This window comes from Lepisosteus platostomus, chromosome 16, assembly GCF_059453375.1.
Source record: "Lepisosteus platostomus isolate fLepPlt1 chromosome 16, fLepPlt1.hap1, whole genome shotgun sequence".
In the NCBI taxonomy this organism is placed as follows: domain Eukaryota; kingdom Metazoa; phylum Chordata; class Actinopteri; order Semionotiformes; family Lepisosteidae; genus Lepisosteus; species Lepisosteus platostomus.
In genome coordinates this window covers 26120187-26136207 of record NC_142626.1, presented here as the reverse complement: position 1 = coordinate 26136207, position 16021 = coordinate 26120187, and the positions used below count along the sequence as shown (strand labels likewise).

Below are 16021 nucleotides of genomic sequence, written 5' to 3'. Positions count from 1 at the left end.
CCTCTCTCACCACCAGCAGTGTGTAGCCCCAGCTGAATGATGTGGCAGTACGCTCACCACACACCAGCTCTCAGTGGGGAGGAGAGCAGAGTGATGAAGCCAGTTCGGAGATGGGGATTATTAGGAGGCCATGATTGGTAAGGGCCAATGGAAAATTTGGCCAGGACACCGGGGTAACACCCTTACTCTTTTCGAGAAAGTTGCTAAGATTTATAATGACCACAGAGGGTCAGGATCTTTCTTATATCTTTTTTTTTATATCAGTTTTACATTGAAGAAAGATGTGAAGACGGGGGTTTGAATTTAATCTTTTCTGTAGGGGGTTTAGACTTCCAAATCACAAGCAGGGGTTTATGGCAGGAAAGGGGGTTAGCTGATAAGGATTGCAGATGCCAGCTAGGAACCCCCCTGGGTGTAATGTTAAACTGACCATTTGCCCAGAACATCATAAACTGGCCAAATACCATGAACCCCCCTCTTTACCATCAGACCGAGTGACGTCAGAAACGGAGAAGAAAACTGTATATAACCCAAAAGTTTGTAACAGTACGGGGAACAATACTTCGGTTTTGTTGTTTCTTGCGGGAAACAAGACTTCGGCTTTATTGTTCCTTGCATGCAATAAACTCATCTGTTTTACTTCATCTCGGGATCAAGAACCTTATTTCTTCTGTTACAACAAATTTGGCGTAGTCGGCAGGATGCTCCAGAAGGCGCAGAACTTCCCATCGGCAGGAGAGACGGTCAGCGCGCACATAACTAAGAGGTAAGGACTCCTCTTTTATTTAAAAGTCCCGACTCTCTCTGACCGATTGGGAAATCTCTGCTCCCTGCGAGAATCGCCCGAGATGACGGAGTAAACGTGAGTTTCTGAATTCCTCTGGCCCGGGGAAGGCACCGGTGTATGTAATGGGTTGTTTGCTGTAAGCCCAGAATTTGGTCTGGCAGGGGTTCCGCGGTATTGTGTACAGGCGTTCGAAGCTGGTGTATGCCTTAATTGCGCGTGGAGTTTTGAACGGGTTTTGGACCCTTACCGTGAAGTCAGGACTGGTGTGGGTCTTAATTGCACCCGGAGTTCTGAAGGTCAGAACTGGTTTGGGTCTTAATTGAACCCGGAGTTCTGAGGCTCTGAATCGGTGTGGGCCTTAAATGCGCCCGGGGTTCTAGAGCAAGTGGTGCATTAAATGCACGTAGTTCAGGACTGGTGTGGGTCTTAGTTGCACCCGGAGTTCTGAAGGTCAGAACTGGTGTGGGTCTTAATTGCACCCGGAGTTCTGTGGCTCGGGATCGGTGTGGGCCTTAATTGCGCCCGGGGTTCTGGAGCTGAGTGGTGCATTAAATGCACGTATAATCCAGGATTGTTGTGGGCTTTAATTACGCCCGGGGTCCTGAGATTAGCTACGCCTTGATCGTGCACAGATTGGCGTGGCGTGGTTTTTTTTTGTTTTAAAGGAAACAGGAGTAGAAGAGATATATGTATGTATGTTTTTGGTGTTTTCCTTGTTTGTGAAATACATATACACACGCACTACACTAACATAAACACACCTCATAATAAAAGAGCAAAGCATTAAGTAGCAGGATTTAAAGGACGTTGAGACCCGAGAATCGCCCTGATTGAGCTCAGTGCGTAAGTCCACCCCGGGGCAAAAGCAACGATGCTGGCGTTCTGGGGATGGTGAATTACTGATCAAGAAAGGGGGTTTTCGAGGTCTCGTTTCTTACCTGTGAACAGTGCGGTGTAAGTCCTCTCTAAAGTCTCGGAGAGGCATTTAGATCTGGAGGTAACAGACGCCCTTAGCTGAATGAGTGCAGTAATGCACAGGTTTTTCCAAGTGAAAACATCCCCCTACTGAATGAGCTGTTACCTCACACACGACAAAAGTAAATCCTAAAGAAACCAAACATGTGTGCTAATTGGGTGTTTGAGAAAGTGGTGGAAGTATCTGATTACATATCAGAAAAGTGTAAATTGACTGAAAGGGAAGAGAAATATAGGAAGAAGCTGAGTCTGTCAGAAGGAGTTTGGGGCGAAGATGCCTGTAAAAAAGCGTACGAACATTGGAACAAAAACAAAGATTTAGCTGCAGCCCTGGTGATCGGCCGACACCTGAGGTGGCAGATTAGCATGAAGGAGAAATCAGAATGGGATAGAAAAGAGAAGGAGTTCACAGAAAAAATAAAAGCGTTAAATGAGAGGAAAGATCATTTATTCGCGGCAAAAGAGGTACTAGAAAAAAAACTAAAAGAGGCAGTACAGGAGAATGAGAAATTAAAGAAGGAATTAACTCCTGGTCACGCTGCACTGGTTAATGTGCAGCAGCCAGCGACTAAGTTATATCCTGCTCTCCCACAGGGGAACAAACAGGCAGAAAACGAAAATAATTGGGATCAATTCCCTCAGTGGCCATATGGAGAAGGGGGGTCTGATTGGGATAACACTTGGTATGAGTGTGATAAAGACGGATCAGGGTCTCCCCTGTTAGAGGGAGGGCGCCCGCAGGTCTGTACTCTCACTCGAAGTGGGAAAGGACTTGATGTAGCAGGGGCTGGCGCCGTTGATGACAGTGCCACTCTAACTCCGTCTTGCACCCCGCCGAGGGGGTCCGTTCTCGCACCTACCTTCCCTGAACCCCCAATACGATCAAATCCAAAACCGGAGGATATTGACCGGTGGGCTAGAGAAGTACCGCACCCAAAATTAGGGATGCAGCGAACCTGGAGTGCGCTTCAGGAATTAAAAGATACTTATGGTATCTCCCCCCTGACTGCCGCTATGATCCTCAGAAGGACAGGGGAAAAGCGTGTCGGAGAACTTAAACAATTGTGTGAGGATAACGGCAGGGGAGGGCGATGGGAATGGGTTTGGCGATGGCTTAAACAAAATTATCCATCAAAGACAGATTGGAAAAAGATATCTGCGTGTCAGCAAAAAGAAAGCGAGGATGTGGCTGACTTCACTGACCGCTTCGTCACACTCTGGCTGGAATGCTCAGGACTGAGTGACGAAGATGATGTGAATAGCGACGCCTCTGCTGTAATTAAACAAATTTATTTGGGCGGTCTTAAGCCTGATATAGCCAAAGCCCTTCAGTTAAAAGAGCCCGAAATAGGGCAAGATACGACTAAACAATTTGAGGAAATAGTTAAAATGGCACGGCAAATCGAGAGAAATATGTATGCTAAGGTGCGGGCAATACAAACAGGGTGGACAACCCCCATACTGAAGGGTGGAACTGGCCCGGACACCCGACTAAATCCAAAAAGCGAAATTACAACTCGGTGCCATTATTGTAAAAATTTCGGACATTGGCAAAAGAATTGCAAAAAGCGATTAGCCAGTGAGGGCAGGTTTGGAAGATACCGAGATCCCCCTTTCAATCCCTCGAATCGAGAGGGGCAAAAAAACCTGTTGTCACAATTACAGGATCTGAGCGAAGCAGACAAACGCGCTATCAGGGAGCTTTTAAACTAGGACTCCCCCTAGTGGCCTCCCTACGCCTATCTCAGGAACTGAGTGAAAAAGAGCTCAAATTACAATGCACGATTAATGGGATTCAAATGTCACTTTTATGGGACACTGGGGCTCAATTATCGTGTTTATCTGAACAGTCAGCCAAACGGTGTGGTGTCATGTTCACAGGGAAGGAGCTGGAGGCCACTGGTGTAGGGGGTAATCGAATAACACTCGGAGAAACTCAAGAACTCAAGATTAGACTAGGAGATGGGGAGGTAACATTTAATGCTGTCATGTGGGTAGGATCTACCCCAGATCTGTTGGGATGGGATGCTCTGAAATACCTACAAGGGGTTACATTAACCCTACATGAGGAGAGGGTGGAGGTAAACATCTGGTCCCTCCAAAAAGACGAACTAAAAGGGCATCCAATTTGGACTATGGATAAGGACGAATGCGGGCTTCTGGATATGGAACCCGCCACATTTACTGGGAAATCCCCGCCATACACAAAGCCATATAAAATCAACAAAGAGGCGGAGGAAGGGGTTCGACCAGTAATACAAAAACTATTGACTCAAGGCATTGTACGAAAAACACATAGTACAAGCAACAGTCCAATATGGCCCGTAAAGAAAGCCAGCGGAGCATGGCGATTCACAGTTGATTACTCAAAAGCTAATCAACACATCAACCGTCTCACCCCCTTAGTAGCAGACCCCTCTGCTATTTTTCAACTACTGACCCCTGAGCACCAGGTGTTTTCAGTAATTGACATGGCTAATGGGTTCTGGTCTGTTCCTCTACACCCAGAGGTACAAGATTGGTTCGCCTTTGTTGTAGATGGAGAACAATATACTTGGACCAGGTTACCACAGGGGTTTCATAACAGCCGCACCGTGTATCACATGGCACTTCGGAGGCATCTCCGGGAGCTGCCTCAAGTGTCCTCCGTCGTTATCCAATATGTGGATGATATTTTAATCGCGTCTCCTGACGAGGAAACCCACAAGAAGGACCTCCAAATTATTCTCAACCATTTGGTTAAAAAAGGACACAAGGCTAGTTATAGCAAAGCACAGTTATGCCTAGACACCGTAATTTACTTGGGACAAAAGATTAGTCAGGGAAAAAGGGAATTGACAGAAGATCGGGCCCAGGCAATCCGAACACACCCTAGTCCCAATACGGTGAGAGAGCTCCGATCATTTCTGGGCCTGTGCAATTTCAATAGAAATTGGGTTGATGCTTTTTCTGAAAGGGCCAAACCACTTACAGACCTATTAAAGGGGGGAGGGAGGTCCCTTGATCCTATTGCTTGGAGTCCTGAAGCTGAACATGCTTTTAATGATTTAAAACAAGCTCTGTTACAGGCTCCTGCATTGGGGTTTCCTCAGACAGATCAACCATTCTACCTCTACGTAAGTGAAAAGAATGGATTTTGGACAGCTGTACTAACACAGGAACATGGGGGTAGGTACCGCCCGGTAGGGTATTACTCTGGATCCTTGGACGAGGTAGCCAGGGGCTGGGGACCATGTCTACGAGCCGTTCAGGCCGTCTGTCTAGCAGTACAGGCAGTCAATAACATAGTGCTATATCAACAACTGATTGTTCGATGCCCACATGCGGTACACACCCTCATGTCCCTGAATCGGGTCAGTCAGGTTAATGCGATACGATGGAGCAAGTGGCAGGTCTTGTTAGAGGCTCCAAATATTACCATTGAACGTGAAGGAGCTCTTAATCCAGCCACATTGTTACCTGACCCATCAGAAGCCTACATGTTAGAACACAGCTGTGATGTTTGGGCAATGGGAGAAGATGAGGGCATCAAAATAGCCGAGCAACCACTAAGGAATGAAGACCTCATCCTTTTCACTGATGGAACTTCATTCATAAATTCTAGTGGGGAGAGGAAAGCGGGTTGGGCTGTGACTACAGAACATGATATCCAATGTGGGGGAAGATTTGAGGTACCCACGTCAGCACAGCGAGCTGAACTGAAAGCTTTGGTGGAAGCCTGTAAATTAGCAAAAGGCAAGACCACCACAATATACACAGACTCACGATACGCATTTGGAGTATGCCATGATTTTGGAAGGTTATGGAGTAATAGGGATTTTTTAACCTCTGCTGGCACTCCAGTAAAGAATGCAGATCTGGTGTCTGAGCTACTTGCGGCTCTCCAACTCCCAAAGCAGGTAGCTGTAGTCAAATGTAAGGGCCACAGCAGAGAGGACACTCCCGAGGCCAGGGGCAATAAGCTAGCAGACTGGACAGCACGTCAAGCTGCCCTGGGGCAATGGGAGGAGTGGGCTATAGAAAAACCTCTTCAGATTATTTCAGTTTGCACAGTGAACATACAGGCACTCCGGACGGAACAGCTCAGCGAGCTCCAGGCCCAGGCTCCAAGGATTGAGAAATGGACCTGGATGGAACGCAATGTGGGGCTGCAGAAGGATGGGACCTGGAGGTGCCAGCGTACAGGCAGACCCGCCTGTCCCAAGCAACTAATGCCCTACCTGGCACAACAAATACACTCCACAGGGCACCCAGGTGTTAGCCAAATGACTCGACGCTTTGCTCAGAGCTGGGTGGGCACAGGCTTCACACCCTTCGCAGCTGATGTGGTACAACGCTGTGGAGAGTGCCAAAAAGCCTCTGGAGCACCGCCGGTTCGGGCTCCTAATCTTCGACGTCCTGCACCCGAGGGACCCTTTAGACACTGGCAAATAGACTATTGTTCACTGCCACCCTGTAAAGGGAAAACAGGCCTCCTAGTGATGGTGGACCAGTTTTCTAGATGGGTGGAGGCTGTCCCTGTCTAACGAGAGACTGCGCAGACAACTGCCAAATATCTCGTGACAGAAGTAATTCCCCGATGGGGACTCCCGTGTCGCATAGACTCAGACCAGGGCACACATTTTACTGGAAAAGTGTGTCAGGTGGTGGCAGACCTACTAGGGATCAAATGGGACTTGCATTGCCCTCATCATCCGCAGTCCTCCGGCATGGTGGAACGGGTGAACCGGACTTTGAAAGCTAAATTGACAAAGTACCACTTGGGAGGGATCCCCTGGGTGGATGCATTCCCCGCCGTACTGTGCAGCATCCGGGCTGGGACAAATCGAATAGTGGGGCTGAGCCCGTTTGAGGTGATCACGGGGCGTCCCATGAGACTGAGTGACTCTCCAGGACATGACAGAGTAGGCTTGAGTATACTAACTGATTCTCTGTTACAGTATTGCAAGTTGCTGACAGAGGCCACCCAAGGAGCCCGTGAGCAGGTCCTGGAGGCGTGGGGACCACCACCTGAAGGAGGGCACGACCTCATCCCAGGAGAGTGGGTGTGGATCAGGAAATTTCCTTCACAGGTTCTCCAGCCCAGGTGGGACGGACCCTACCAGATCCTGTTGACAACCGAGTCTGCGGTTCGAGTGGAAGGAAAAGATCGTTGGATCCACGCGTCACACTGCCGACGAGCCTCATCCCCAGACCCAGAATGAAATCATTTCTGTCAATAATGATAATTGTTGCTGTAGAACTATGTTCCGCAGGGATTAATGATCATCTCTCCCACAAAGGAGAACATGGAATTAATTCCTTTTTAGGCCTCTCCTATCTGACAGCTAAGAAAACCAACCAAAGTGCCTGCTGGGTGTGTGCCGCATTACCCAAATATGTACAGGGAGGACTTCCTATGGGAGCCATTCCTTGGCGTCTCGAGGAAGTCATAGGCATGATCATTTGGAGGGATAATTTAGGAGATTTTAATATGACAAACTATGGGGGTTGCCATAACACAACTTTAACCTGCACAACATTACAATATCTACAGGAGCGAGGCTTAGAGCCCACGAGTTTCACAGGCTCTTACGCTCCTAAATATAACAGAAGCCATACACCACCATACCTGACTCTAAATAAGGAACGTGAGGGAAACATATGTTTTCAGCACACTAATGGTCTGCACTTGGTTGGATGGAGTCGTTGCAACCTTACCATCGCTGCAAATATATCCACCTCTACCTTCCAAATTCCAGGATGGGATCGGCACACCCCACAATTCGGTATAAGTTTCTTATTTTCAGAGGCATGGGGAGCGCCAAACGGAACATATTTCATTTGTGGAAAACGAGCCTACCCATGGTTGCCAGCCCAGTGGTTTGGCTCATGTTATTTAGGATATGTGGTTCCTCATATCCGTGTTCAAACCCACACCCCCTTCGGACCTAACCACAGACCACAAAGAAAATTGGCTGATTGGGAATATTATTTAGGTATAATATTTCCACAAGCCGGCATGAACTTTCTGAGTCGAGAGTTAATTCAAATGGCCTCGACTTTAGAAGAATTAGCAAATTCTACCTCATCTAGTCTGAAGGCTGTTAATGATGAGATGGTAGCCCTCAGAACAGTGGCCATGCAGAACCGACTAGCTTTAGATTATGTACTGGCGGCCCAAGGAGGAACTTGTGCAGTAATTGGCACTGAATGCTGCACATATATTCCTGATAATTCTGAGCACATCTCAGATCTGGCCCAACACATTTACAATGAGGGACAGAAATATCAGGACTATTATACTGAAAATTGGGGAATTGGGTCTTGGGTAAAGTCTGTGTTTGGGGCCTGGGGTGGAACCTTTTTATAGTGTTTATCTGTAGGAGTAGTATTGTTTATATGTATAATTGTAATCATCACGTGCACAAAAACATGTATCACATCTTGCCATAACCGTGGAACGTACAATGTCATGGCAATACATACCTGTTCGCCAAAAAAGGAAAGATCTGCCCTGACATTGTATGTATAAAAATAGGCTACACTGACGTATGCCATATTTTATAAGGGGGGAATGAAGAAAGATGTGAAGACGGGGGTTTGAATTTAATCTTTTCTGTAGGGGGTTTAGACTTCCAAGTCACAAGCAGGGGTTTATGGCAGGAAAGGGGGTTAACTGATAAGGATTGCAGATGCCAGCTAGGAACCCCCCTGGGTGTAATGTTAAACTGACCATTTGCCCAGAACATCATAAACTGGCCAAATACCATGAACCCCCCTCTTTACCATCAGACCGAGTGACGTCAGAAACGGAGAAGAAAACTGTATATAACCCAAAAGTTTGTAACAGTACGGGGAACAATACTTCGGTTTTGTTGTTTCTTGCGGGAAACAAGACTTCGGCTTTATTGTTCCTTGCATGCAATAAACTCATCTGTTTTACTTCATCTCGGGATCAAGAACCTTATTTCTTCTGTTACAACAACATCTCATCTGAAGGACGGCACCTTTTTTACAGTATAGTGTCCCCATCAAATACTGAGGCATTAGAACCCAAACAAAGAACAGCGCCCCCTACTGGTCCCACTTACACCTCTTCCAGCAGCAGCCTTAGCTTTCCCAGGAGATTTTTAGCAACCAGTCAAATTCTGACAAAGGAAGAGGTAAAGGTTCATTCCATCTCTAAAGGTAAGGAAAAGCAGCACAACATTTCGGCCATGGAGACATCTTCAGGTGAGAAGAAGAACTGCATTGGTCTTGAAGAGCTACTGAATTGTTGTGGTTAGCTTTTCCACAGCATGCAGGCAATTGTGGTGCATTTGCTGGATAAATGTAGTCATAATCAAAATTGTAACATTTCATTGTGACTAAACCCTAGTTGAAAATATCTCCATGCAGTTTCTGCAAAATTTGACACTGTTAAAAACACTATCCTTTACCTTCCAGCTGAGCTCTTGGTATCTTCTAGGTGCTGTCAGTGTACAATGCATTAGGCTATCCATACACTCAAATGATCATTGGTATGTCATAATTATGAGATAATTGACTATCTTGTAATAATGAGATACTTTACTATCTCACAGTAAGAAGATAATTATTTTGGAATTACAAAATACCACATTATGTTTTTTCCTTTATGTGAGCAATGTGCTCCGATAGTTTCCTCCCTCTATCAAAGCCTTTAAGCACATATAGTGGGTCAATACACTATTGACCCAGGCACCTCTCAGTTTCCACTGATAATAGTGTGTTGAAGTGTGTGCTGGTGTTGCAGAAGAGGAAACAAAGGAGTGACAGAGCTTCACCACACCTGCAAACCAGGAAAAACACATACTGCAGTTCTCAAACAACCTTGAAACACCTTTGTGTTCTCTAGAACTGTGGTTCTCAAACTGTGGTATGCGTACCACTGCTGGTACACGGAGCGCCCCCAGTTGCTGCACCAGGTGACTGTGGAAATTTGTTGTGTGCACTGAAAACCTGGGACGGGTTTTCATATTTTCAATTTTAATAAAATGAGTTTATGTGTCAAATACGCAGCCTACGTACTACGATACAGCACACGCTAATACTTGAGTGGACACAAGAGCTACTATGGAATTCTATACCATTGTATATGAATGTAAGTGACCAGTTGTATTTAAAAAGAGTTATCTTCAGCAAATAGGGAGGTAGGATAATGTGAATGGTTTTGGAACACTGGTAATCTTGTGAGCACAGAATAGCATGATAGATAACAGAAAAATATTTAAGGACTGTTCTAGGTTAATTTGAGAAAAATACTCCGAGCGTCTCTGTGTTTCGCTCCCATGTGCATGAAATAAAAACTTCTTGTAACTTCTGAGACTGACTCCTGAAACTGAAATGGGGAAAAATGGAACTTGCGGATTGCTAAAGCAGGTAACCCCATACTATTTGTAAAGAACTTTGTTTACCATTGGCAAAAGAGCTGACACATATTATGTGTGGAGAACAAGCTACTAAACAGCTCAACCTGCTGCCCATTTTGAATGACACAGTCACTCATAGATTTATTGATATGGCAGATGATGTCAAAAGTATGCTGATAGAACGTGTTAAGATGAGGAGACGTTTTTCACTGCAATTAGATGAGTCTGTAGATGTCGTTGATTTGGCCAATTGCTCGTTTTACGTTAGATACGAGTTTGAGGGCATGTCCCATGAGGACTTTCTGCTTCTTGTACCAACAGGAACTACAGGAGAGCACATATTTCAGCTTCTGAATGAATTTATCGAAGATAATGGCATCGATTGGAAAACTGTGTTGGAATTTGTACAGACGGTGCTAGAGCAATAACAGGCAGACACAACGGTGTAGTTGCATGAATTAGAGAGGTTTCTCCAGATATGAAGTGAATGCACTGCAGCATCCACGGCAAGACCTTGCCCGTCAAGAAAATGCCTGAGGATTTTAAATCTGTTAGACCCTTTTGTCAAAATTGTGAATTGTATCAAGGCTCAACCAACTAATTCACATCTGCTTTGCTTGACTAAACAGGCTCACCCCCTCACTGAAATGGTAAGTATCTCAGTGATATTTTTATATATGTGTATGTGAGTGTGTGCGGGTGCTCTCATGTTGGTCATTGAGATTGTCTGGGGTTCCTATGAGAAGATGACTTGTAGGTGGTACTTGGATGCTTTGGTTTGATCAGGGGTGGTACTTGGTCTAAAAAGTTTGAGAACCACTGGCATAGGGTATATCATTTTTACCATTACCAGATTTCATAAATCCATCTATTTCACTTGAATCCTAATTTCAGATTCCAAAATTAGACAGAACATGTCAGCTGTAATATTGAATAACTGCTATTCTTTCTTTCAAGCTCATTGTAGCACAAAAAAAAATAATGTTCTCTAGCTGGCACTTTAGGGATGATTTCCAATTCATTGCTCCTTTGATCTGTTCTATGTGTTTCTGAAACATTTCATGTACAGAAAGTACTGTGTGTTGTACGACATTATGTTTAAATAGGAATGTAATTATTGCACTCCAGCACATTTACAGTCCAACTGTAGCAAATCTGCAGCTGTTTCAGCCTCAGTTCTCTGTGGTTCCTGTTTATGAGCCAGAGCAGCTCCTGTAGAGCCAAGGGTTTTGTACAGATGTGTATCACTGTATGAGAGGGTTGCTGTCATACTGAAGACAGTAGTAATCTTCTGCATCTTCAGCCTGGACTCCAGTGATGGTCAGAGTGAAATCAGTCCCATAACCACTGCTGCTGCCTCCACTGTAGCTGCCAGTGAATTGGTCTGGGATCCCAGAGGCTCGAGTGTCTTTAGTACGGATCAGGAGTCTAGGAGCCTCTCCAGTCCTCTGATGGTACCAGCTCAGATAATAAACCTGCTGACGATTTGCGGCTCAGAGTGACTTTCTCGTTGGAGACTAGAAATCACTGTAGGAGACTGAGTCATGACAATCTGACTACAGGACTTTGAAAAGAGACAGAAAAGAAGAGAATCATTTTAATGACCCAGGAAAATACATCTGAATAACATTGCTGACAGAGGTATTGTAACCTATATTTTTTGCTACAGTCGCTCTATTCCTTTTACTGAAGATGATTCAGCTTTATTATTTTATTTTTATTTAAGTAAATAAAGAGGTTTGAAAAAACAGCCTATAGTACCTTGAGCAAGCAGTAGCAGTGTGCAGAGGAGGAGCTCCAATAAAGACTATCTCTGTGTGACTGAAAGTCGAACTGTCAGCTTTAAAACCCTGAGCAATGGAGCAGCACAGTTATTACAGCTGTTTTTTAAAGCAAAGGTATGCAAAGCATCTTCCTGTATTCAAATCCTGTCAAAGTCAGATGGCATCTGTGGTGTGGGCACTAGTGCAAGTTGAGAGGGTTGTCCCCTATGCTATTAATTATTCTGATTTCATTCCTGTTGAAATTCTCATTATGATATTGTTGTTTATTTTGAATATTTTTTTTCATTTCTTTCTTTCTTTTCTTTCTGTCATTTCAGCTATGTTTCTGAGATCTGTTCTACTTTTGCTCTTATTTCAGCATTAAAAAATTCTAAAAATCCAGAGGAATATAATTATTTACATTATAAAACAGAATTAGTCTAAATAATGTTCAACTGCTAATTTTCATGAATTGATCTGATCTAATGAGTCCAGGGTTTCTCTCTCACCTCTTGCTGTGTGTAAACACTCCCCTGTATAGGACAGCAGGGCCATCCACTGCTCCTAGGGAACAAGGTGTCCTGAGGGCCACAGAGGAATTAGTCAATGGGGGTTTGGTTTGGTGGAGTTATGCAGTGAGGGAGCCACTTTTCACACATCAAGTCTACAGGACTTTCAGTCATCCAAAAACAGGATCTCAGCCTCACAGGATCAGCAGTTATTGGATAAGTGTTGGCAGTCATCTGGAACTGGACTGGTTGGGTGATGACTTCGGCTGGAGACAGTGGGCATTCATGTAATATTTATGTATATATGTATAAATATATATATTTATAAAAGTGATGGCTCTTTGAATTGTAACACAAGCTTTCAATGAGGCTCATCTGTTGGTTGTTAAGATGGAGATTCAGATGTACAAGGGTGTTGAAAGGTCTGTGAGAGTGAAACAAGCCTCACAGCATGTTGTTGAAAATTATTTCAAGAAAGAGCAGTAAGAAATCCTCAGATCAATTAGCTTTCAACTACCAAATGGGGTAAATGGGACGAGTGAATTCTGGGCAATATGTGCTTAGTTGGTTGTTTTCTGTTTCTATATAAGACTGTCATTGGTGGAACAGATATTAAAATGTTTTTAAAGAGACATGCTTTTGTAAGTTATGAGGGAATGAACTACAAGTTTTTACTAAAAGTTTGTATTATATCTCATTGACTATGTATTTCTTTACTTATATTTTACTAACTCCATCTTAGGATGTCTTGTCTCAAAAGATAATACAGTCATACTGCTTCTTTACACATAGCTGGCATAGTTCTCAGGGAAATGACGGAGTGACCTATCCTGGAAAAAATGGTCTTTTCAGTTACAAGCAGAAGGGGCTGCTTTTCACCCAAGCCAGCAGTAAAGAAAATATATGTACTGGTCAGCTTTCTAGAATGATCATATATATGCCACAATGCAAGACGAGATCCACGTGGGAGTGTATCTTGTATCGTTTGTTTCACTGTATAAAAGAGCACTGTAAGTGTTGTCTTTTGAGTCTTGCGTTAAAGAGCAAGACTCCCATATGCATATGAAATAAAGATGACTTTCAATTCACAAACTCTCGGCTGATGCTCTTTGTTTGGCACAACAAATGTCTATTTTTTTCACTTTGACATTATAGAGTACTTTGTGTTGATGAGTGGCAAAAATTCTCAGTTAAATACATCATGGTTCCATGCTGTAACAATGTAAAAAAGTCAAAGGGGGGTGAATACTTTTTTGGGCACTGTAATCATATTACTGATGTACTGTAGGTCCTCCAATCTCTATAACTGACTAATACTGCATTTGCAAATTAAATTGCATAGAAATAGTTTGTCTTTTGCCCCTCTATATATTATTTGCAGATTTCCATGAACATATCTACAGTACTATTATAATAGAGGATCCAGTAAATGCTGTGAAACAATTACACGATAATATAGAAGAGATATGCAATATAATTATATATTCACCAGCACAGTCACGTGAAGAACATAGGGAAAAAAACAGCTTTATAATGTTTATAGAGAGGGTTTCCATAGTTTCTGCTAAAATGAGGTTTGCATATTCACAACTAGACAGCAATGCCTAAAGCCTTTCTAGATTTAGAGTTTCTCTTCAGTAAGGAATGTTCTGTGTTCACTCCTTCTCAAATGTGAGTTTGACAGAGGTGCTGGGGCCTCCTCTTCCCAGCCCAGAAACTTAGTGGGTCCCAGGACTGTTTCTTGAGTAACCCCCTGTGTTTGTTTATTTCAGACCCAGACATGCTCTTAATCACAGGCTGAATGATTTAAGTTTTCCATGTTGGGCACATTTGTAAATTTGCTTTCTGTTCCAAAAGGGTAATTTTTAAGGTAAAGATAAAATGTAATTTGTCATTACAGAGATTTGTAATAGGTTACAGATCTGTACCTGTTTCAGGGTTTCGCTGTGGCACCTGACATGTAACCAATTGGACCTGCGGAATGAAAATCCTCTTTTTGGTGTGTCTCATACCTTGTCTGGCTCCAAAGTGGGCATGTCCAATAATTTCATTCCAATTGTGGGTGCTTTTCTAATAGTGTCCCTCATTAAAATTAGCGGGTCAGATATACGGTCACTCCTGCTACAGGCATGTCTGATACCACATCACTCCCACCCTTCTGTTCATTTACAATTCACCATCAAGTAAGAGCTGTTTAATCAGAATCAACAGCCGGCAAGATGAGGTCAGGCCACCTAAAGATCTATGTGCTGACGCTGCACAGCTGAAGTTTGATAAAAGTCTGAACAAGCAAGAATATCAATAAAGTTATGAACCCGCACTTGAGTAGCAGAGTTCAGCTGGAATGAAAACCAGCAGACTGTGTTCCTGCAGCCCCGGGGCTGGGAGCCACTGCTCTGATTTATTTTCATGCCCAGGGAAATGTGAGAATGACTCTCAGTGAGGCTCTGATCTCTGGAGGGGCCCTGCCTGGGCTTACAGCACTCCAGCCTAGAGAGATCACTGTGCTGCCCAGAGGCCCTGCAGGCTTTTTGAAAGCTCTATCTTAACTTGATGGAATAACTTTGGAAGATGCTTTGTCGTTTATACGCTGGGCCGCCCTCACGGTGGACTTCCTGGATGTCTCGATCCCCATGTGGAGCAGGGCAGTGTGTTCCCCCAATAAGCAGACTCTCTGAAAGGGCACAAGCAGGTTCTGGTGATAATCTGTCAGCTGGAAGAGTGTGAAGAGCGCAAAGACACCCAGGCTGGACTCACCCAGGCTCCACTTCTTCACCAGCCCGCCTTCGTACAGAGCGCGGACGCCCTCCCCGTGGATGGCGGCCAGGTCACTCAGCGCCAGTTCCTGGCAGGCCTCTTCGCTCCTCCTCAGGAAGAACAGGGAGTCGTCCAACCAGGTGTGAGACGCCAGACCAGCCCGACCCCGCTCTCAAGCGCTTCACTCACGTAGTAAATAAAAATCAACGGGCGATCCATGATGGACTTGCCCCTGCGGATCCCTTCCTTCTCCCAGAACCGCTCCTTGAAGACCAGGAAGAGTTCAGTCCAGCTGTCATAGTGGACGCTCCGCAGGGCCTCTCTCTTGTACAGGGGGAGAGGGGGGTTAAATCTGATGTTCAGAGTCACCTTGACCCTGTCAGTGAACAGGAGGGAGTCTCCCATCATTTTGACCGAGTTGTCCATTTTGTGTCTGTACGCAACCTGGACGCCTCCTCTGGTCTAATTTATTTCCAAAACTCTTGAATTCAGAAGCACACAGCTGCTTCGAAGGTCTTGACTCACAGCCTGACACAGCAGACCTGTGGAAATAGATCAGAAGGACAGATATTTTTTGTTATTTTTATGTTCCTACCTATTTTCCAGTACTGTCAATCTGAAAACATCATAAATATTAATATGGTCTCTGTATTTGAATGACTACATTTCTCAAGACTATAGTAAGTAATCTCGACACTTTTTGATCACATTTCTCTTTGTTTTAGGTAAGAGTCACACGTTCTTATAGAAACTAAGAGCTGCAGAAATTCTCATTCAGACATTCTGTATCAGGGATCCTACTGCATAGTTCACAAGGAATACCAACATCCAAGAATCAGGTGCTTTGCAGATGTTTGA

General features: G+C 44.4%; 1 pseudogene; it reads right to left on the bottom strand.

Annotated features, from left to right (window-relative positions):
* Window positions 1–14951: 14951 nt before the first annotated feature.
* LOC148647107 (L-amino-acid oxidase pseudogene) lies at window positions 14952–15589 on the bottom strand (annotated as a pseudogene).
* Between the last annotated feature and the right edge of the window lie 432 nt (window positions 15590–16021).